This window comes from Panthera leo, chromosome D4 (assembly GCF_018350215.1).
Source record: "Panthera leo isolate Ple1 chromosome D4, P.leo_Ple1_pat1.1, whole genome shotgun sequence".
NCBI lineage: Eukaryota > Metazoa > Chordata > Mammalia > Carnivora > Felidae > Panthera > Panthera leo.
In genome coordinates, this window is record NC_056691.1 from 49,120,897 (window position 1) to 49,142,940 (window position 22,044).

General features: G+C 40.0%; 1 long non-coding RNA gene across 1 annotated transcript; it reads left to right on the forward strand.

Annotated features, from left to right (window-relative positions):
• The first annotated feature begins 13,130 nt into the window (after nt 1-13,130).
• On the forward strand, nt 13,131-19,887 carry LOC122205127. The gene is made up of 5 exons (XR_006195906.1): nt 13,131-13,288; nt 14,261-14,365; nt 16,254-16,556; nt 19,098-19,233; nt 19,688-19,887. It is a non-coding gene; the product is annotated as an uncharacterized LOC122205127 (long non-coding RNA).
• The last annotated feature ends 2,157 nt before the right edge of the window (nt 19,888-22,044 follow it).

Consider the following 22,044-nt stretch of genomic DNA (forward strand, 5'->3'; position numbering starts at 1 on the left):
ATATTCCGCTCAATATTGTAGGTCTCAATGTACAAGTCTTCTCTGACATATTTGGAGTAATATCTGTGCTTGCATAGACTTCACTGAAGTATGGCATACACAGAAAAATTATACAGAATGTATAAAAAACATAAGTATAGATGTTAGCAGACTTTTAGAACCACAGGCACTTTTACATAAGTACCACTTAAATAAAAGTATAGAACATAACCAGAATCCAGATTCCTTTCTCGTAGTTCTTCCCAGTGGCCGCCCAATGCCCAAAGTAACCACTATTCTGACTTCCATTGCCATATATTAGTTTTTCCTCTTTCTAACTATCTATAAATGTTATTCATTATGTATTATTCTGCGACTGGCTCCTTTTGTTTAGCATATATTTATGAGCTATATTCATATTGTCCCTACATTACCAGTTCAATGTCCTTCGTGAGTTTAATATTTCCTTTGTGTGAATTTACTATAATTTTTATATATTCTATCACTGATAATCATTATATCTGCTTCTGGTTTTCCTGATATCATGAATAATCTTACTGTAAACACTTTTGTACATGGGTTTGGAGGGCACTTTAGATGCATTTCTGTTGAGTATATGCTTAAGGGTATAATTTCTGAGTAGTAATATATTTGTATATTCAGGTACTCAGAATTATTCAGTGGAAACAACTATTTTTTATCTACCTGCATTGTAGGAAATTATACACATGTGGGTCTGTTTTTCAACTTTCCATTTATGGTTTCTTTACCTGTCCTTCTGCCAAATGCTACACTATCTCTATCACTATAGCTTTATAAGAAATCTGTATGTCTGGTGAGTTAAATCTTCTTTTTGTCCCTTCACCTGGGTTTTCTATCACAAGAATATAATAGTTAGAATTATGTTTAACTTATCACAGATTAATTTAGGAAAAAGTGAGATCTTTAAAATCCTAAGTCTTCTAATTTACAAAAATAGTATATCCTTCCATTAACTAAGGTCTTTTGAACATTTTTGTCAGAATTATTTTGTAGCTTTGTATATGGAGGTCTTATGTCTCTTTCCTTAGAATTATTCCTAGGAGTTTGATTTGACTTGTTTTTCTTGCATTATTGGACTGACAAGTTTCCCCAAATGATGTTGAATTGAAGCAACTGTACACTGTAAAAGGAATCTTTGCTCTTCTCTCTTTCCTAATTTCTGTCATCCAACGTTTTACCTTCAAGGTGTTTGTTTTTTAACTGAGGTATTAATGACATATAACATATTAGTTTTAGTATACAATGTTATGATTCAATATTTATATTCATTACAGAATGATCACTGCAATAAGTCCAGTAGTTTTTGGAGGAATTTTGTTGATCTGTTTTATGATAGACAGATAGATAGATAGATAGATAGATAGATATTTTAATTACTGTTTCTGGTTTGATAAAATCTTTAACATGAATAGGAGGTATTCATATTCTTTTTTTTTTTTTTTTTTTTTTTTTTTTTTTTTTGTAGTGTATTGCTTTTATTTTTTTTTATTTTATTTTTTTTTTTATGTGCATTATCTCATTTATTCTTCAAACCTTATGAGGTTGGTACTATTTTTTTTTTGTTGTTGTTGTTTACATTTTTTTTTTTTATTTTTTTTATTTTTTAATATATGAAATTTACTGTCAAATTGGTTTCCATACAACACCCAGTGCTCATCCCAAAAGGTGCCCTCCTCAATACCCATCACCCACCCTGCCCTCCCTCCCACCCTGCCCTCCCTCCCACCCCCCATCAACCCTCAGTTTGTTCTCAGTTTTTAACAGTCTCTTATGCTTTGGCTCTCTCCCACTCTAACCTCTTTTTTTTTTTTTTTCCTTCCCCTCCCCCATGGGTTTCTGTTATGTTTCTCAGGATCCACATAAGAGTGAAACCATATGGTATCTGTCTTTCTCTGTATGGCTTATTTCACTTAGCATCACACTCTCCAGTTCCATCCATGTTGCTACAAAAGGCCATATTTCATTTTTTCTCATTGCCACGTAGTATTCCATTGTGTATATAAACCACAATTTCTTTATCCATTCATCAGTTGATGGACATTTAGGCTCTTTCCATAATTTGGCTATTGTGGAGAGTGCCGCTATAAACATTGGGGTACAGGTGCCCCTATGCATCAGTACTCCTGTATCCCTTGGATAAATTCCTAGCAGTGCTATTGCTGGGTCATAGGGTAGGTCTATTTTTAATTTTCTGAGGAACCTCCACACTGCTTTCCAGAGCGGCTGCACCAATTTGCATTCCCACCAACAGTGCAAGAGGGTTCCTGTTTCTCCACATCCTCTCCAGCATCTATAGTCTCCTGATTTCTTCATTTTGGCCACTCTGACTGGCGTGAGGTGGTATCTGAGTGTGGTTTTGATTTGTATTTCCCTGATAAGGAGCGACGTTGAACATCTTTTCATGTGCCTGTTGGCCATCCGGATGTCTTCTTTAGAGAAGTGTCTATTCATGTTTTCTGCCCATTTCTTCACTGGGTTATTTGTTTTTCGGGTGTGGAGTTTGATGAGCTCTTTATAGATTTTGGATACTAGCCCTTTGTCCGATGTGTCATTTGCAAATATCTTTTCCCATTCCGTTGGTTGCCTTTTAGTTTTGTTGGTTGTTTCCTTTGCTGTGCAGAAGCTTTTTATCTTCATAAGGTCCCAGTAATTCACTTTTGCTTTTAATTCCCTTGCCTTTGGGGATGTGCCGAGTAAGAGATTGCTACGGCTGAGGTCAGAGAGGTCTTTTCCTGCTTTCTCCTCTAAGGTTTTGATGGTTTCCTGTCTCACATTCAGGTCCTTTATCCATTTTGAGTTTATTTTTGTGAATGGTGTGAGAAAGTGGTCTAGTTTCAACCTTCTGCATGTTGCTGTCCAGTTCTCCCAGCACCATTTGTTAAAGAGACTGTCTTTTTTTCCATTGGATGTTCTTTCCTGCTTTGTCAAAGATGAGTTGGCCATATGTTTGTGGGTCTAGTTCTGGGGTTTCTATTCTATTCCATTGGTCTATGTGTCTGTTTTTATGCCAATACCATGCTGTCTTGATGATGACAGCTTTGTAGTAGAGGCTAAAGTCTGGGATTGTGATGCCTCCTGCTTTGGTCTTCTTCTTCAAAATTACTTTGGCTATTCGGGGCCTTTTGTGGTTCCATATGAATTTTAGGATTGCTTGTTCTAGTTTCGAGAAGAATGCTGGTGCAATTTTGATTGGGATTGCATTGAATGTGTAGATAGCTTTGGGTAGTATTGACATTTTGACAATATTTATTTTTCCAATCCATGAGCAGGGAATGTCTTTCCATTTCTTTATATCTTCTTCAATTACCTGCATAAGCTTTCGATAGTTTTCAGCATACAGATCTTTTACATCTTTGGTTAGATTTATTCCTAGGTATTTTATGCTGCTTGGTGCAATTGTGAATGGGATCAGTTTCTTCATTTGTCTTTCTGTTGCTTCATTGTTAGTGTATAAGAATGCAACTGATTTCTGCACATTGATTTTGTATCCTGCAACTTTGCTGAATTCATGTATCAGTTCTAGCAGACTTTTGGTGGAGTCTATCGGATTTTCCATGTATAATATCATGTCATCTGCAAAAAGCGAAAGCTTGACTTCATCTTTGCCAATTTTGATGCCTTTGATTTCCTTTTGTTGTCTGATTGCTGATGCTAGAACTTCCAGCACTATATTAAATAGCAGCGGTGACAGTGGGCATCCCTGTCGTGTTCCTGATCTCAGGGAAAAAGCTCTCAGTTTTTCCCCGTTGAGGATGATGTTAGCTGTGGGCTTTTCATAAATGGCCTTTATGATCTTTAAGTATGTTCCTTCTATCCCGACTTTCTCAAGGGTTTTTATTAAGAAAGGGTGCTGGATTTTGTCAAAGGCCTTTTCTGCATCGATTGACAGGATCATATGGTTCTTCTCTTTTTTTTTGTTAATGTGATGTATCACGTTGATCGATTTGCGAATGTTGAACCAGCCCTGCATCCCAGGAATGAATCCCACTTGATCATGGTGAATAATTCTTTTTATATGCTGTTGAATTCGATTTGCTAGTATCTTATTAAGAATTTTTGCATCCATATTCATCAGGGATATTGGCCTGTAGTTCTCTTTTTTTACTGGGTCTCTGTCTGGTTTAGGAATCAAAGTAATACTGGCTTCATAGAATGAGTCTGGAAGTTTTCCTTCCCTTTCTATTTCTTGGAATAGCTTGAGAAGGATAGGTATTATCTCTGCTTTAAATGTCTGGTAGAACTCCCCTGGGAAGCCATCTGGTCCTGGACTCTTATTTGTTGGGAGGTTTTTGATAACCGATTCAATTTCTTCGCTGGTTATGGGTCTGTTCAAGCTTTCTATTTCCTCCTGATTGAGTTTTGGAAGAGTGTGGGTGTTTAGAAATTTGTCCATTTCTTCCAGGTTGTCCAATTTGCTGGCATATAATTTTTCATAGTATTCCCTGATAATTGTTTGTATCTCTGAGGGATTGGTTGTAATCATTCCATTTTCATTCATGATTTTATCTATTTGGGTCATCTCCCTTTTCTTTTTGAGAAGCCTGGCTAGAGGTTTGTCAATTTTGTTTATTTTTTCAAAAAACCAACTCTTGGTTTCGTTGATCTGCTCTACAGTTTTTTTAGATTCTATATTGTTTATTTCTGCCCTGATCTTTATTATTTCTCTTCTTCTGCTGGGTTTAGGCTGCCTTTGCTGTTCTGCTTCTATTTCCTTTAGGTGTGCTGTTAGATTTTGTATTTGGGATTTTTCTTGTTTCTTGAGATAGGCCTGGATTGCAATGTATTTTCCTCTCAGGACTGCCTTCGCTGCATCCCAAAGCGTTTGGATTGTTGTATTTTCATTTTCGTTTGTTTCCATATATGTTTTAATTTCTTCTCTAATTGCCTGGTTGACCCACTCATTCGTTAGTAGGGTGTTCTTTAACCTCCATGCTTTTGGAGGTTTTCCAGACTTTTTCCTGTGGTTGATTTCAAGCTTCATAGCATTGTGGTCTGAAAGTATGCATGGTATAATTTCAATTCTTGTAAACTTATGAAGGGCTGTTTTGTGACCCAGTATATGATCTATCTTGGAGAATGTTCCATGTGCACTCGAGAAGAAAGTATATTCTGTTGCTTTGGGATGCAGAGTTCTAAATATATCTGTCAAGTCCATCTGATCCAATGTATCATTCAGGGCCCTTGTTTCTTTATTGACTGTGTGTCTAGATGATCTATCCATTTCTGTAAGTGGGGTGTTAAAGTCCCCTGCAATGACCACATTCTTATCAATAAGGTTGCTTATGTTTATGAGTAATTGTTTTATATATCTGGGGGCTCGGGTATTTGGCGCATAGACATTTATAATAGTTAGCTCTTCCTGGTGGATAGACCCTGTGATTATTATATAATGCCCTTCTTCATCTCTTGTTACAGCCTTTAATTTAAAGTCTAGTTTGTCTGATATAAGTATGGCTACTCCAGCTTTCTTTTGGCTTCCAGGAGCATGATAAATAGTTCTCCATCCCCTCACTCTCAATCTAAAGGTGTCCTCAGATCTAAAATGAGTCTCTTGTAGACAGCAAATAGATGGGTCTTGTTTTTTTATCCATTCTGATACCCTATGTCTTTTAGTTGGCGCATTTAATCCATTTACATTCAGTGTTATTATAGAAAGATATGGGTTTAGAGTCATTGTGATGTCTGTATGTTTTATGCTTGTAGTGATGTCTCTGGTACTTTGTCTCACAGGATCCCCCTTAGGATCTCTTGTAGGGCTGGTTTCGTGGTGACAAATTCCTTCAGTTTTTGTTTGTTTGGGAAGACCTTTATCTCTCCTTCTATTCTAAATGACAGACTTGCTGGATAAAGGATTCTCGGCTGCATATTTTTCCTGTTTAGCACACTGTAGATATCGTGCCAAGCCTTTCTGGCCTGCCAAGTTTCAAAGGAGAGATCAGTCACGAGTCTTATAGGTCTCCCTTTATATGTGAGGGCACGTTTATCCCTTGCTGCTTTCAGAATTTTCTCTTTATCCTTGTATTTTGCCAGTTTCACTATGATATGTCGTGCAGAAGATCGATTCAAGTTACGTCTGAAGGGAGTTCTCTGTGCCTCTTGGATTTCAATGCCTTTTTCCTTCCCCAGTTCAGGGAAGTTCTCAGCTATAATTTGTTCAAGTACCCCTTCAGCACCCTTCCCTCTCTCTTCCTCCTCTGGGATACCAATTATGCGTATATTATTTTTTTTTAGTGTATCACTTAGTTCTCTAATTTTCCCCTCATACTCCTGGATTTTTTTATCTCTCTTTCTTTCAGCTTCCTCTTTCTCCATAACTTTATCTTCTAGTTCACCTATTCTCTCCTCTGCCTCTTCAAGCCGAGCCATCGTGGATTCCATTTTGTTTTGCAATTCGTTTAAAGCGTTTTTCAACTCCTCGTGACTGTTCCTTAGTCCCTCGATCTTTGTGGCAAGAGATTCTCTGCTGTCCTGTATACTGTTTTCAAGCCCAGCGATTAATTTTATGACTATTATTCTAAATTCACTTTCTGTTATATTATTTAAATCCTTTTTGATCAGTTCATTAGCTGTTGTTATTTCCTGGAGATTCTTCTGAGGGGAATTCTTCCGTTTGGTCATTTTGGAGAGTCCCTGGCGTGGTGAGGACCTGCAGTGCACTTCCCCTGTGCTGTGGTGTATAACTGGAGTTAGTGGGCGGGGCCGCAGTCCGACCCGATGTCTGCCCCCAGCCCACTGCTGGGGCCACAGTCAGACTGGTGTGTGCCTTCTCTTCCCCTCTCCTAGGGGCGGGATTCACTGTGGGGTGGCGTGTCCTGTCTGGGCTACTCGCACACTGCCAGGCTTGTGTTGCTGGGGATCTGGCGTATTAGCTGGGGTGGGTAGGCAAGGTGCACAGGGGCTGGAGGGGCAGGTTTAGCTCGCTTCTCCTTAGGTGATCCACTTCAGGAGGAGCCCTGTGGCAGCGGGAGGGAGTCAGATCCGCTGCCGGAGGTTTGGCTCCGCAGAAGCACAGAGTTGGGTGTTTGCGCGGAGCGAGCAAGTTCCCTGGCAGGAACTGGTTCCCTTTGGGATTTTGGCTGGGGGATGGGCGGGGGAGATGGCGCTGGCGCCTTTGTTCCCCGCCAAGCTGAGCTCTGCCGTCCGGGGGCTCAGCAGCTCTCCCTCCCTTTGTTCTCCAGCCTTCCCGCTTTCCGAGCAGAGCTGTTAACTTCTGACCTCCCAGACGCTAAGTCGCGCTTGCTGTCGGAACACAGTCCGTCCGGCCCCTCCGCTTTTGCCAGCCAGACTCGGGGGCTCTGCTTGGCCGGCGAGCCGCCCCTCCGCCCCGGCTCCCTCCCGCCAGTCCGTGGAGCGCGCACCGCCTCGCCGCCCTTCCTACCCTCTTCCGTGGGCCTCTGGTCTGCGCTTGACTCCGGAGACTCCCTTCTGCTAATCCTCTGGCGGTTTTCTGTGTTCTTTAGGCAGGTGTAGGTGGAATCTAAGTGATCGGCAGGACGCGCTGTGAGCCCCGCGTCCTCCTACGCCGCCATCTTCCGGAACCCACACCGAGGTATTCATATTCTGATCATGAAGGAACATGGAAATTGCACCTTCACAGTAAACAACTTAAAAACTGGTCAAATGTATGAAACAAGTGTTTTCAGACATTGAGACAAGTGAGGCTGTGATTCCTAAGAAAAGGAAAACAACTGACATGGTATCTAGGAGTCTCCAGCTTTCTTCTTGAAGGCATTTCCAGACTGTAACACAAGGAAAATACTGCAGTCTCACTGAAGTGAAAAGCCTCATAACAGAGTTTGGCTAGGTTAATGCTGCTAGAATTTGTGAGATGTTACACCAGAGAGCGAGCTCTGGAGGTCTGAGCAGGGGTACCCCGTAGTCTGTGGATACTAAAATGCGAATCAAAAATGTAGCTGGATTTTTTGTGGGCAAGTTTCTGTATTAGTCCACTCAAGCTACTCTAACAAAATGCCACAGACTGGGTGGCTTAAACAAACAAACAAACAAACAAAAATGTATTCCTTGAGGTTCTGGAGGCTGGGAAGCCTAACATTAAGGTGCCCACTGATTGGATTCCTAGTGGGAGCTCTCTTCATGGCTTGTAGATGGCTGAGAGAGTGTAAGCTCTTTAGCACCTCCTCCTAGAATGACACTAATTCTATGGGGTCAAGTCTCCATTCTTATGATCTCAATTAACCACAGGTATTTCCTTATAAACTCTGTCTCCAAATAAAGTCAACACTGAGGGTTGGTCCTTCAACATATGAATTTGGGGGAAACACACTTTTGTACATTGCAGTTTCTATTGTCTGTTTCCTCCCTCTTCCATGCGCCCCAACGTGTCTGGTAATTTTGGACTACACATCAGAAATTAAACAGAAAAAAACTGTAATCCCTGGGCCACAGTCTCTTCCTTCATAGATATTTATGTGTCTTCTGGGAGGTAGCCTGAGTTGAAGGCAGCTCACTTTAATCTATTCAAGTATAGTCTGATTCAAAGTTGCTTTATAGTGTTCCTCAAATTCAGATGCCTTCAGTGTTCCTCCATTCCTAACCCCGCAGGGGTTCCTATTGAGAGCCTGGAGCGTTTACCAGGGCCCTCCTTCTTGGCAGAATCTAAACTCAAACAACAGTTTCCTCACCACCTGAGCATGTTGAAAAATCTACTTTCTTTTGTATCACCTGGCTGTGTACACTTCTTAGCCTCTTCCCAGGATTCCAGATAGGCCTCAAAGTGAAAATGTCAAGTTTAGTGTTCACTTCCCCCACATGTGAACTGAGATTTTTGTGCCCAGGTCTTATTTGGCTGTCCCAAACAAAAATTATTCACCAGCTCCATGCAATTGCCAAAAGCTTGTCAGCTTATCTGCCTTGGTTCTGGTTCTCTGCCTTGTTTGCAGACTGTCACCATCCCAGCACCAAAACTGGTAGACACCCAGAGAGGAAAAGTGTCTTCTTGCTCCTTTCCCTGAGCTCTCTTCTTTCCCATTTGCCTCAGCGGCAATCTGACCTTACCAATCAGATTTTTTTAAAGTTGTATCCAGTTTTTCTAATTGTTTTGACAGAGTCAAATTGGTCTCCCATGAGCTGCTCCATCAAAAGAATTTACAGTAGGAAGTATTCTAACATAAATTCCCCAAGAAAAGGGAAGTCAGGGGCCAAGAGCGAGGAAGAGGCCTATCTAGAGTTTAGTCCACCTGAGGAAAACTTAAGGCTGACTTGGTCATAAGCTGACCCAAAACATGTGTGACATCATACCTAAACTCTTTGAGCCTCTCTTTTTTCTCCCCTCAGGCAATTTTTGAAGTAACAACATAACACATCTCTAAGGTAGTTCTTTTTTTTTTCAATATATGAAATTTATTGTCAAATTGGTTTCCATACAACAATCTAAGGTAGTTCTATTTCCACATGTGCTTTATGGAAGAAGAAATCCTTACTTAGAAAAGACAAATAACTTGACCCAGGCCACAAAGCTAGGAAGTGACAGATGTCTATCTTGGGATTCAGGAACCTATTTTCCTAACCACTGTGTTATAGAGATGAGGTAGATCTCATCATGACATCATTTGTCCCCCCCCCCCCACCCGACCCTGACCTTTATAGTCTTTTTGTTTATCATTGTGTGGCCTTCATCAAAGCCACTGTGTTGGGGAGGCCTAACAAATCTAGCCTATATTTCACTACTTTTGTACCCTTTAATAGTAACCCTTAACTCCACACATTATCACAGTTCAATGACGTAAGAACTTAAAAATTTAAATCCTTTGTATGTGCTATAGAGCTCCAAAGAAATGAGGCAGATTGACATTTTACTATTAGTGGTGCTATCAGAGCCATATTATAGGCAGCTCCTTTCCATCATGCCAACAAAAACAGTAACTACCCTTTTTGATGGATACTAATATGTTGGCCTTTGTGCCGAGATATACACCTTTTCTCGCTTAGCTTAATTATAGTCTTGTGAGGCAATTCTTTTCTCCATTTCAAGTACTAGGAAACTGAGTTTTAAAAGGGCCAAGTGACTTGCACAAAGAGATTCACTCTAACAATATTCATAAATCATTACAACTTGAATCTAAGATTTCATTTCATGCTAGATGATTTCAATGTTTGAGCTCGGTGGCTTTCCTTTACTGCTCTGGACCATATGCCAGCTTCTACCTTTCCTCTCTTCTCTCTCTCTCTCTCTGTCTCTCTCTCCGCTCTTTCCTTCCCTTCTTCACCCTCCCTTCCTTCCTTCCTTTCCCACCTTCCAGACCTTCTTGACACACTCTCTCTCTCTCTCTTTCTTTCTTTCTTTCACTACTCATAGGCTTAAATAAATCAGTATTTTGGGTAAAACACTTTCATATTGGAGCAACTTAAATGTTATATATTTATTAATGTAATATATAATTTAAGTGGCTCCCTAAATGGAACGCTTTCCCTCAGGCACTAACAGTAATTAAAAAGGGGGGTGAAAGTAAGATCTTTTTTTTTTTTTTTTTTTTTTGTTTTTTTTTTTTTTCAACGTCTTTTATTTATTTTTTTTGGGACAGAGACAGAGCATGAACGGGGGAGGGGCAGAGAGAGAGGGAGACACAGAATCGGAAACAGGCTCCAGGCTCCGAGCCATCAGCCCAGAGCCTGACGCGGGGCTCGAACTCACGGACCGTGAGATCGTGACCTGGCTGAAGTCGGACGCTTAACCGACTGCGCCACCCAGGCGCCCCGAAAGTAAGATCTTTTAATTGGGAAAAAATACATGTTTCTCTCATCACAGGCATAAGTTGATGTTCAATTATAATTAAAATACAACTGCTTTTATACTGTGTTTCATTGATGTGGTGGAGGATATCTATGATTAAAAGCATTCTTTAAATTACTTTCTAGGGGCACCTTGGTGGCTCAGTCAGTTAAGCATCTAACTTCGGCTCAGGTCATGATCTCACAGTCCGGGAGTTCGAGTCCCGCATTGGGCTCTGTGCTGAGAGCTCAGAGCCTGGAGACTTCTTTGGATTCTGTGTCTGCATTGCACCGCCCCACCCCTGCTCCTCCCCCACTCATGCTCTGTCTCTCTCAAAAATAAATAAATGTTTAAAAAACCTTTTTAATTATGTTCTACACCTTCAAAAAGATGCTTAGGAACCCATTTCAGTTTTTTCATTTAAGGCTAGAGAATTACCTTGAACAGTCTATTAAAAGAAAAATTACAAATACCCAAGCCCCACCACACACCCACCACAGAATGATCAGATATTTTAGTTTAAAAAATCCCCATTACTGATTCTGATATACAGCCAAGTGCTGAGAATCCCTGCCAAATTTTTTTGATTAACATTTTAATACAATGACCAGTTGAGCTTAAAAACCATGAAAGAAAGTATTTACTTTGCTTCTGTGCTATATAAATAATAACCATGTTAATGGCTCTGGATGTTTACCAAATATTTCAGTTCTCTCTTCCTGGTGTCTGAGGGGATCGCACTTTCAGTTCCCTCGTGGCTGGGAGGCACCATGTGCCTAATGAAATTGTACTTGTGGGCCAGAACATTTACTCACCTGTTTAGTTAGACTTCTACTCCAAAAAAAAAAAAAAAAAAAAAAAAAGTGACTCCCAGACTACCATCGTCATCTGACCTCTTTTAAAAGTAGTCTCAGATGCTGACCAGGTGTGCTGAATCAGAACTGGCATTTCCACAAGATCCCCAGGTGAACTCATGCAAATTAAAGCTTGCAAAGCACTGCTTTAGTTGTAGTTTTTTTCTGGCACGGAGACCACCAACATTTGAGATGCTGGTTAGAGTAGCAATTTTTGAAATGGTGGCCCATTTGTCACCCTGGAACTCTGAGTGACTCTAAGAGGCAAAGCTCCCTGCCAACTGGTGACAGCCATGCGGCATGGGCTAAATCTTTGTTTTCAGATGTTTTTGTGGCTAGATTCTGCAGCACAACATTTCCCATACTGACTGCATATCCTGAATGTATTTCCTTTCCCTTCTCTTTGAATTCAGCTATAAAATATATAGTGTCAAATTGAAATCAAAACTGTGAATATTTTCAATTTAATTTTTTTATGTTTGTTTATTTTTGAGAGAGACAGAGTGTGAGTGGGGAGGGGCAGAGAGAGAGGAAGACACAGAATCAACGCAAGCTCCAGGCTCTGAACTGTCATCACAGAGCCAGACGCAGGGCTCAAACTCAGGAACCATGAATGAGATCACGACCTGAGCTGAATAAAGTTGGACGCTTAACTAACTGAACCACCCAGGCGCCCTAATATTTTCAATTTAAACAAGATTTTTAAACACCAAATCAGAGACGTGTACTCATAGGAAGCAAACTCAAGACTAGCCAGAGACAGGACAGAAGAAGAACAGGACACAAGACACTGGACAAGCACTAGACTGATTCTGGATTCATTCAGATCTACGAAGAAACAGCGCTGAGTTGAGCCTGTAGTGAGCAGAGAAGAATGCCTGCCTCGGTTCCAATATTTGAAACTCCCTGGTATTAAAATGAAAGCCAAATTCAAGAGTGGGGATGGGGGGAGAGAAAGATTATTACAACTTGCCATATGGGCAGCTCTGTTTACTAAGCAAGGAAAAAACGGTGGGTGAAAAAGAGAGCAGGAAACGGAGAGAGAGGAGAGGAATAGAAATAGTAACAACGGTTTCGGGCATACCACAGCTTGCTTTTTTATTTCAAACCTAGCAAACAGCTCTGGGCATGCTTGCCTTGATGAACTGGAAAGGTTCCACACATTAAGGCCAGCAACCCTGACATAAGGCCATACCGAGAATGAATACATCTTTTCGATGAAGGGCTAATCTTGCACGAACACATTGCAGGGCGTTTTCAGGTCCTCTAATGACCCCCAGACTCTCTCTCTTGTACCATATTGTTAATGGAGATGATATTTGTGTTAAACACTGTACAGATTAAACTGGTGGATTATTTTCCCTGTGTGTGTGTGTGTGTGTGTGTGTGTGTGTGTATATATATATATATATATATATATATATATATATATATATATATACATATACATACATACATACAATTCAGCCCTGTGGCCAGACCATTCCTGACTGAGAAATACAAAATGTAACTGAATTTTCCTTTGCTTCATTAGTGGAAGCTTGAGAAAATTTAAAGGGGCTGTTCAACTTCCTTCCTTAAAACATGTCTCTATTTTTCTTTCTAGGGAACCACAGGATATCAGTGCTTCAGAATGGAAAGGTGACTACTGCAGACTAGATGCCAAGTTCATTTGATCATTTAGGTACTCACTTATTTTTTTTAAAAAATGTGTGCATGCTCTCTGTATGCCAGACACTGTGGTGGGAGCTGATGAAAAAGAGGGAAGCAAAATCCACAAAGTCCTGCCCTCCCACAGTTTACATTCAAATATGACACTGAGTCCTCTGTAGAAATGTAAGCCAAATACTTCCACCAGGAATGTTGACCAACATCTTGATTTTCTGGTCAAGACCTCACCCTGCTTGGTAACATGGCTTTTTATGGTACACCAGTTCCCATCTCACCTGATATATCAACGTCTTTTTACATTTCTCCATTTATTCTATGTTTTGACCAACCATTTATTTAGAATTCCTATAAATGGAACTTAGCTTCCTGACAGTGCTGTTTTCCCACTACATCTACATCTCTGCTTTGATTTCTTTGTAATGTTTCCAACGTAGTAGGTGAAACCATGACGTGGTAGTAAGACATCTATTTGTATATCAGTTTTCGGTTCATATCCATGAAGGATTCCAACTGCTGGCAATACCCAGAGGCAGTCCTGGGACCAAACCAAGAAGTCTATTACCCAGAGTGCTTTCAAAATCAAGTTCTAGGCTGGTGGGAAGGATGAATGCATTGACTGAGAAGTTAAGCAAGGGGTCATATTCAAGTCCCTGTTGGAAATTAATGTTGTAAATACCGGGTGTTCAAGCATCAGATGATTCCTTGTAGCAGTTTTATCTATTCCACTGGACTTGGTTGTGTCCTTATGCTCATAAAACTGGGTTATACAAGTCAGCTATTGCAAGGATCTGAATGGGTATCACTGTGGTGCTTAAGAAGTCACCAGCATATCTATGATAACTTTGCTGCCTCCCTCACAATGTTGCTGAAAGAATCAAGAGAAGATATTTGGGAAAGTGTTTCAGAAAATACTTTAGCTATGAGAAGTGGTAAATTCTCTACCGTTATTATTCTCCATTGTAATTATCACCGTGTTTGTTTTAAGGCAACCTAGACTCCGAGACAACACGACTTGTATGTCACAAGGTCAATGTTCCCCCAGAAAAACACATTCTGGTATTGTGAGTGCCATCATCCAGATGCATTTGTGGTAGGTAACTCTGACCTTTCATCTTTTCCAATGCTCTTGCCCTGCTGAGCTAAAATAGGACAGTGTTCCTTTTTCCCTGCTTCTAGATGAAACTGCACACATGGGTTACAAATTGAGACCTATTTATGATGGAGAAAATAGGAGGGTGAAAATAGAGCGCTTATCAACTTGTCACAATATGAGGATGCTGGAAGGTTAAGTGTCATTCTCATGCTATCTTCAGAGGAAGAAAACTGGTTTTCCTTTCACAGATGTTAAAAGAAAAACTTTTAGACTGTCACATATGACCCATATTTCTAGAATCTGGCCCAACTTGGCAACTGCAAGTCTTTGTGAACAGAGCCATCCAGAGGACATGGTTTTGGGGGAAGTAGGTAGGACATTACCAAGGACAGAATGATGTGACATGAATGTAGAACTAGAGGATGAGAAAGGGAATATATATAGTAAGAAAACAGTTATGGAGAATTATTGTGTCAAGTTTAGCCATGAACACACTAACCGGAGATACACAGGACAATCTGTCTGTCTTTGTGCTTGTATAGTCCCACAGGCAGACACGTACACATCATATACATATGCTATCTTAGGTGGGATTTTTCTAGAAGCAGACCCTACAAATCAGATTGAGTGATTTGTAAAAGGAGTTTGGAAAGTAATCACAGGAATTACCAGTAGGGGAGCTGGAAGAGAAGAGATCTTGCACAAGGTATGTTAGCGAGCTGGTTACTGCTACAGTCAAGTGGGACTTCATAACTGGGACACCTTGGGGAGAAGGTGTGGAACCCATCTCAGTGTAATTTCACATTAGGGGCAAAGTCAGTGTTTATGGAATCATGAGTGCAGATACTTTTAATATATCAGTATCTGCTATATATACCTTTGCCCTCAGACTCTGCAATGTCTTCTGAGTCTTCTTACCTGAATCTGATCCTTGAAATTCTTATCCATATACTCTGACCAAATACAACCTGAGGAGCGACACCTCAGACTGTCATACTGGATAGAAAGGAATTTCTTCTTTAAAAAAAAAAAAATGTTTATTTATTTATTTTGAGAGAGAGAGAGAGAGATAGGGTACATGAGTGGAAAGAGGGCAGAAAGAGAGGGAGAGGGAGAATCCCAAGGAGGCTCCCACACCATCAGCACAGACCCCCACAAGGAGCTCAATCTCACAAACCGTGAGATCATGACCTGAGCCAAAATCAAAAGTCAGATGCTTAACCAACTCAGCCACCCAGGTGCCCCCAAAACATGAAATTTTAATACCATGTTTTATTTAATCTAGTATGTCTAAAATATTATTTCAACAAGCCATCAACACAGAGCCCTTGAGATATTTCACATTCTTGTTTTCAAAATCTTCAAAATAACTGTGTATTTTACACTTCCAGAACATTTCAATTCAGACTCTTGCATTTCTAATGCTCAATAGCCATATGTGACTAGTAGCTACCATATTGGACAGAGCAGGTCTAGATCCTCACCACCCTCCATTTGGAATAAAGGGTGCTTAAGAGTGTCATAATATATTGAAAGTTAGATCAACCAATCTTTGGGGACACAAACATCATACCCCAGCTGGATGTTAAGTGGGAGATAGGTTAGCAATGTCTATTATAGTTTGTCGTCAATTTGCAGGATGGATATATAATAATAACAAAGACCAGATATGCCTGCATCCTTAATCCCACCCTCTTAAAACAACAACCATAAAGACAACAACAATAACCCTAGATTTGTTGCTATTTAAGGTTTCACATACAACTCCAGGAATGAAGGTTAAGGGGAATCTTCCATTAAGTTTCTACACTCTGGCAAAGTGGGGAGGGAAAATATACGTGGCCTTCCTCTGATTCACCCCCTGGTATTTACACTTTTGTTATAGACCTCTTCCACATCATTTCTGGGTTGATCTCTGTTACCAACAGACAAAAGTCTAAGTGACAGTTACATCATTTCTGAGATCAGGTTATATAAGAGAACTTCATGCGATCTCTCTCACTGCCTACTCTGGAGGAAGCCAGCTTTGATGGTGAGAGAACAGCCCTATGGAGAGACCTGTGTAACAAGGAACTGAGGCCTGCCAACAGCCTCATGAGTGAATCTAGAAGTGGATCTTCCAGTCCTGGTCAAGTCTTAGAGACTACAAGCCCAAGAATCTCATAATACCCTGAAGCAGAACCACCAGGTGAGGCACTCTGAGGTTTCTGACCCTCATCAATGGCATGAAATAATCAGGGTCAGTTGTTTGGCTACTAAGTTTTTGGGTATTTTTTTACATAACAATAAATAATTAATACAACATCCAAGAAAATAATTTCAATTATAGATGAATGAAGAGAGTCCATTTCTATGCTTACTCACTGAGATTTGTGTGCATTATATATAGTCAGACCAAAAGGAGTAAGTATGATCCTGAATTAGAAAGATAAAATCAGTCCAAGACAGGAAGAGAGTAGAAAGTGAGGAACATTACGGAAGGGAATAGGATAGTCCAGAATTTCCTCAAGGAGAACAAAGACACCAAAAAACTTGTTTTCATTGTTTGCTAGCCTACAGTAAAAGCATAGTCAGGACTGCTTTTTATTAAGGGCAAGCACTAGGTGTAGAAGTCATCCAAGTGTTATCCAGGTCATCAACAATTAGGGGGAAGAAAAGAAAAAAAAAATCTTCCTCATAGTGTTCAGGGTTAGTCCAGATTTTGAGACCATATAGCAGAGACAACTAAACATACAGTTATGCCCCCAGTCTGGAATCCAACTAGTATTAAAGAAGGTTTTGATCCTCCTTGGGACCAACATTCTAGAATGTTAACTGCATTTCTAAGGAAGCCATGCTGTCAGTCCTCGTGTACAGAAAGCTTTATGTGAGCTCCATTAATCTTATTATTAAATGTCTTTGCCATTCATTGATTAGACATACAAATCATCCATCCCCATAAGAAATTGCAAAAGAATTTAAAGTCACTCAAAACCCAGCCTTGTGCTCCCTGTAGTTGTCAAGGTAACAAACATCTTCCAATTTCAAGAAGCCAGACTTCTGCAGACTATTTTGAAGCCACTGTAGGTATTAGCCAGTCTTCCACTTCCCACTTTATGTAACAGTTTCCAGAGGCATTCTCAGGAGAGCTAATCAAGATATTAAGTTTACCCACAGACAGCCAGTGTGCCAATACCCTGTAGCAAGTTAGGAGAAATAAATAGGATTTTCTTTGTGTTCTATCAGCCTCAGATGCCAAATTCTTTAGCGCCAAGTAGAAGCCCCTCCGCTGTCAGGGCTGGTTCCAGTAGGTGTTTTCAGGTCAGTGACTGCAGGAGAGAGATCAGGAGTATGGGAATGCAAACTCTACTTGGTCCTTTATATTGAGCACAGTGATGACTAGAGATGGCATCATTTCTTAATTGCTTACAATGGGGTAAAGCACTTAAAAAAATGTTTGTTCATTTATTTTTTGAGAGAGAGGGAGAGAAAGAGAGAACAAGTGGGGGAGGAGCAGAGTGAGAGAGAGAGAGAATCCCAAGCAGGCTCAGTGCAGAGTCTGATGTGGGGCTCAAACCCCCATATTGTGACATCATGGCCTGAGTAAAAATCAACAGTCAGACATCGAAACAACTGAGCCACCCAAGCACCCCAGGGTCAAGAACTTTTAAGTATTATCTCATATTTCCAACATTATCCTATACAAAAAAAAAATGGATGTTATCATGCTCATTTTAAAGATAAAGAAGTTAGGGCTTGCTGTGTGGGTTGAATTCCTAGCAAGAACAGGGACCAGTTATTAAGTGATGGAATGTGGACAGGAACTGAAGTCTGCCTGACTTCAAGGGTGGTGCTCACATCCTCTGGGACTCTCACTGCCACCTCACCACTTCCTGTACTTGAATCTTTCTCCTGCTATTTCCTTTCTTAGACCACACTTACCATTAAACATTTTCTCTCCATGGCTGCAAGAACGATACTAAAGATCTTTAAGACTGGTATGGCATGGGGGTTGCTGAGTCACCATAGATGCCTGACGTAGTTTGTGCAGGGAAAGATCCTGAAGACCCCTGGAAAGCCAGAGAGTGTTGTCCCTTTTGTGGCCATATTCTTAAAACTGAGGGGTTACTAGAGGCACCATGAAGAGCGAAGTAGGGTACTCAGGGGCTCAGGACAGCTCCTATTTACTGACTGTTCCATAATTCTTTTAATACTGTAATAGGAGGTATGGTTACAGTGGTGGAGACCAGGTGAGTGTCAGTACTGACTGGCTGAGAAAATTAATAAGAGCAAGACAGAACTCTGATCTTATGAACACATGCTTTGCTCCAGAATTTCTGCCAGAAAAAGACATAGAAGAGTTTGTTCATTGTGTAAGAGTACATATTTCACAGAGGGACTTGTAAGAGCTGTACTAAGAAGATGAAACATATAAAAAGATGGCTAGTAGTTTTAGCTATATAACCCTAGATCCCTCAGAGCAGAAAAACTCTGCATTTAATACTAGAAATGTATAAATAAGCTAAGCTTCTTTGCTGGTTTTCTCATATTACACTTTGAATGATAATGTGTGCAAACTGCTCATGGAAGAAAATGTTTAACATGAATAGACTCTGGTCTTTTGAAATCAGTTTCATACTTTGGGCATAAATATTTCAGTATACTGCTTTACTGGTTCAACAAATGATGGGTCATTTTTGTCATGATACTCTCTGACAAGCAAACAGTAGTGTGATGTTTCATTTAACAGCTATAGTGGAAAAGGAAAAAGAGTGGGAGAAGATTCCAGAGGACCGCAGAGAATCTGGGACTGAACTGAGGAAAGCTTCTGGAGCTAACCCCACCCTGTCAGGCAAATGAGTACCACTAACAAGCCATGTGATGTAGTGAGTAGCTGTACCTCCTTAAATAACACAATTAAACATTCTGTATCATTAGTAATATCTTAACTTCATTACATGTGATGTACCACTAGGGATATCTTTGAAACCATTTTATATCTACTTATATAGCTAAGAAATGGTAAACATAAAAACTAAAAACAGGTAAGGGTAACTTTGAGATATCTTGGAATAAAATAACATAAACCATATTTGTGCTTTAGCGATTCCCATGTAATAAAACAGTATTTAATCCCCAAGAGTAAATATTTCTCTAGAAGGACTTTGCTGGTAAATGGACAATTCAGGCTGCCAAAGGGAATGAAAATAAGCATTATTTCTTTGGGGCCCTTCTTTCTCCATTTAACACAAAAATACCCATGATACACAATAGTTAACACTATGCTCAACATTTCTGGTTGAGTCATGAATTTTAACGTTTGAATATTTTTTTTTGAAGAGTGAATCTTATATTGTCACTGCTACTATTCCAGCCAACATATCCAAAGAATCTCGGGTTGCCATAATTAACATGGAGGATCGCCTCGGACCCTACGTACCTAGACCTAGGATCATGAAAGTCAGTGAATGCTGGCAGTGACAGCCTGAACTGTTACTGCCACTTCACATCCTCTTTCTGGGCAACGTTGTAGTTCCTCCCACAACAATAAAAACTGTACTTCCTTGACCTTTGAGTTCAGCTTCAAACTTGCTTGAGTTCAAGGAATGTGGGCATGAGCGATAGTGAGCTGGTTCCTAACCTAGGCATCAAGAGGCCTCATTCGCTTCCAGGTTGCATCTCAGCCTCCTGTTACTGCCATGACAGCAGCTTCCTCTGGATGACGGCTCTCCCTTCAGCTTGGGCCCCAGACTAAGCACGTGAGGAGCAGAGACAGCAGAGTATGCCTGGCCAGTCCCACAGAAGGAGGACTTTGAGGCCAAATCCAGCCTACCTGAGCCCCAGTGCACTTAGGTGTGAGAGAAACGAAAGCCTATTGGTAAATGACTTGACTTCATATTTGCTTGTTAGAAACAAAATGTTGTCAACTACCAAATGATGCCCCAGAAGTGGCCTTTTAGTAGAGAGTTACTGAGAAGTGGCGTGGCGATACCTCAAATGACCTTCATTTTCTTCCTGATATCATCTCGCACTGTTGCTCCCTGTTCAAATCATGAAAACTCAAAACTTCTTAAGTGATAAGAATAGAATCAGCAAAGACAACCTATGGTACAGTAGCTGCAAGCAAATGAAAATGATTTAAGAAAACCCTACTGAGACTTGAAACTAAGGTAACCAAATCTGTAACAGCTCATTTAATGGATTTGTATCACTATTTCATTTTCTTAAGGTAAGAGACATACGATCACAATATTTTTAAAAGAAATGTCCAGATTTAAAGAGAGAGGGCCACTAGAATCCAGTAATTACAGAGGGCTTCCTAGCTTAAATATCCACATTGTTTGGTTTGATCAAACCAAAATAAAAATTCATGTTCTTGGGAGAGTCCATTAGGGAGCAAAGTAAGTAGAGTTTCTCTCCCTAAATATTAAATGCATGCAGTCTACTGAGAATAGCACAGTGATGCACATAATTTACGCACCAGTCCTGCTGGTGAGAACCACACAAATTTGTTTTGAGTCTCAGTGCTTCAAACAGTTCTTCGTTTACATTTTATGTTGGATTGCACGAACTGTAGCTTTATATAGTACATGCACAAACAGACATGGCTCTGTCTTCCCTGAGTAAGAATGAAAATAACACAACCTGCCAAAATAGGCTTCATATCTTAGTGAAAGTTTCTAAAGAAGAGAAATAGCAGAGCTCTCACATTTCTTCAATGTAGCAAGAGGTTAATGCAGTTCCAGACAGAGGTCAATGCATTGATCAGTGCAGCTTTAAACAAGAAGGCAGGTCTTTTCACAGTGTTTACAATACATCTCAAAATTATCAAAACACTGTTAGTTTTACTTTGGATTTTTGGTTCATTAAGCAAACATTTCTATTTTAAAAATCTTCTGCACAACAGTAATTGTTGCTAAATAGTTCCGTGTATATATCTCCATGTGTAGTTCCATCAGATATGTTTATTTTAATGGCACCTGAAAACTTTTACGTAAATAGCATATAAAATACTTTTGTTTTATAGATACCATATACAAATGAAGGATTATAAATCCAATCAGTTGGAACTGAAACTATACAGAAATTGAAGAGGCAATGGGAATAGTAAGGATATTTCTCTTCGCCAGGTTCCCATTCCCTGCCTAGAAAGACTATTTTTAGTAAATATTGAAATGTCACCATTCTACCTTCTTACCACACAGGAAACAAAGGAAGAAAGCAAACTCTTATCATTATTTCACATTATTGACTTATAACCCTGAGTCAAATATCAATGTCTTTATTCTTGAGAAGATTGCTTTCACCCTTCCCCTCCTGTCTCTGTGTTCACTTACCAGCCATTCATTCATTCAACAAATATTTACTGAACACCCACTGTTTTCAAGGCACTGGATAGGAGACAGTTACAATAAACACATACATACATACATACATACATACATACATAAATAAAATGACTAAATAAATAAATTGAAAGAATGAATGAATGACATGGCCTGAACCATACTGGAGTTTACAGTCAGACAGCAGAGATGTATGCTAAGCCCATAGATAGGGAGTTAAATCAATCATTTCAAATAGTAATTAGTGCAGTGAAGGCAAAGAAACCAGGCACCCTGGAAGAGAGTAAGTAAGCTTAATTTGGATTGGGTGGAAAATCTAGGAAGAATTCTTATTTAAAGCTGGGATCCAAA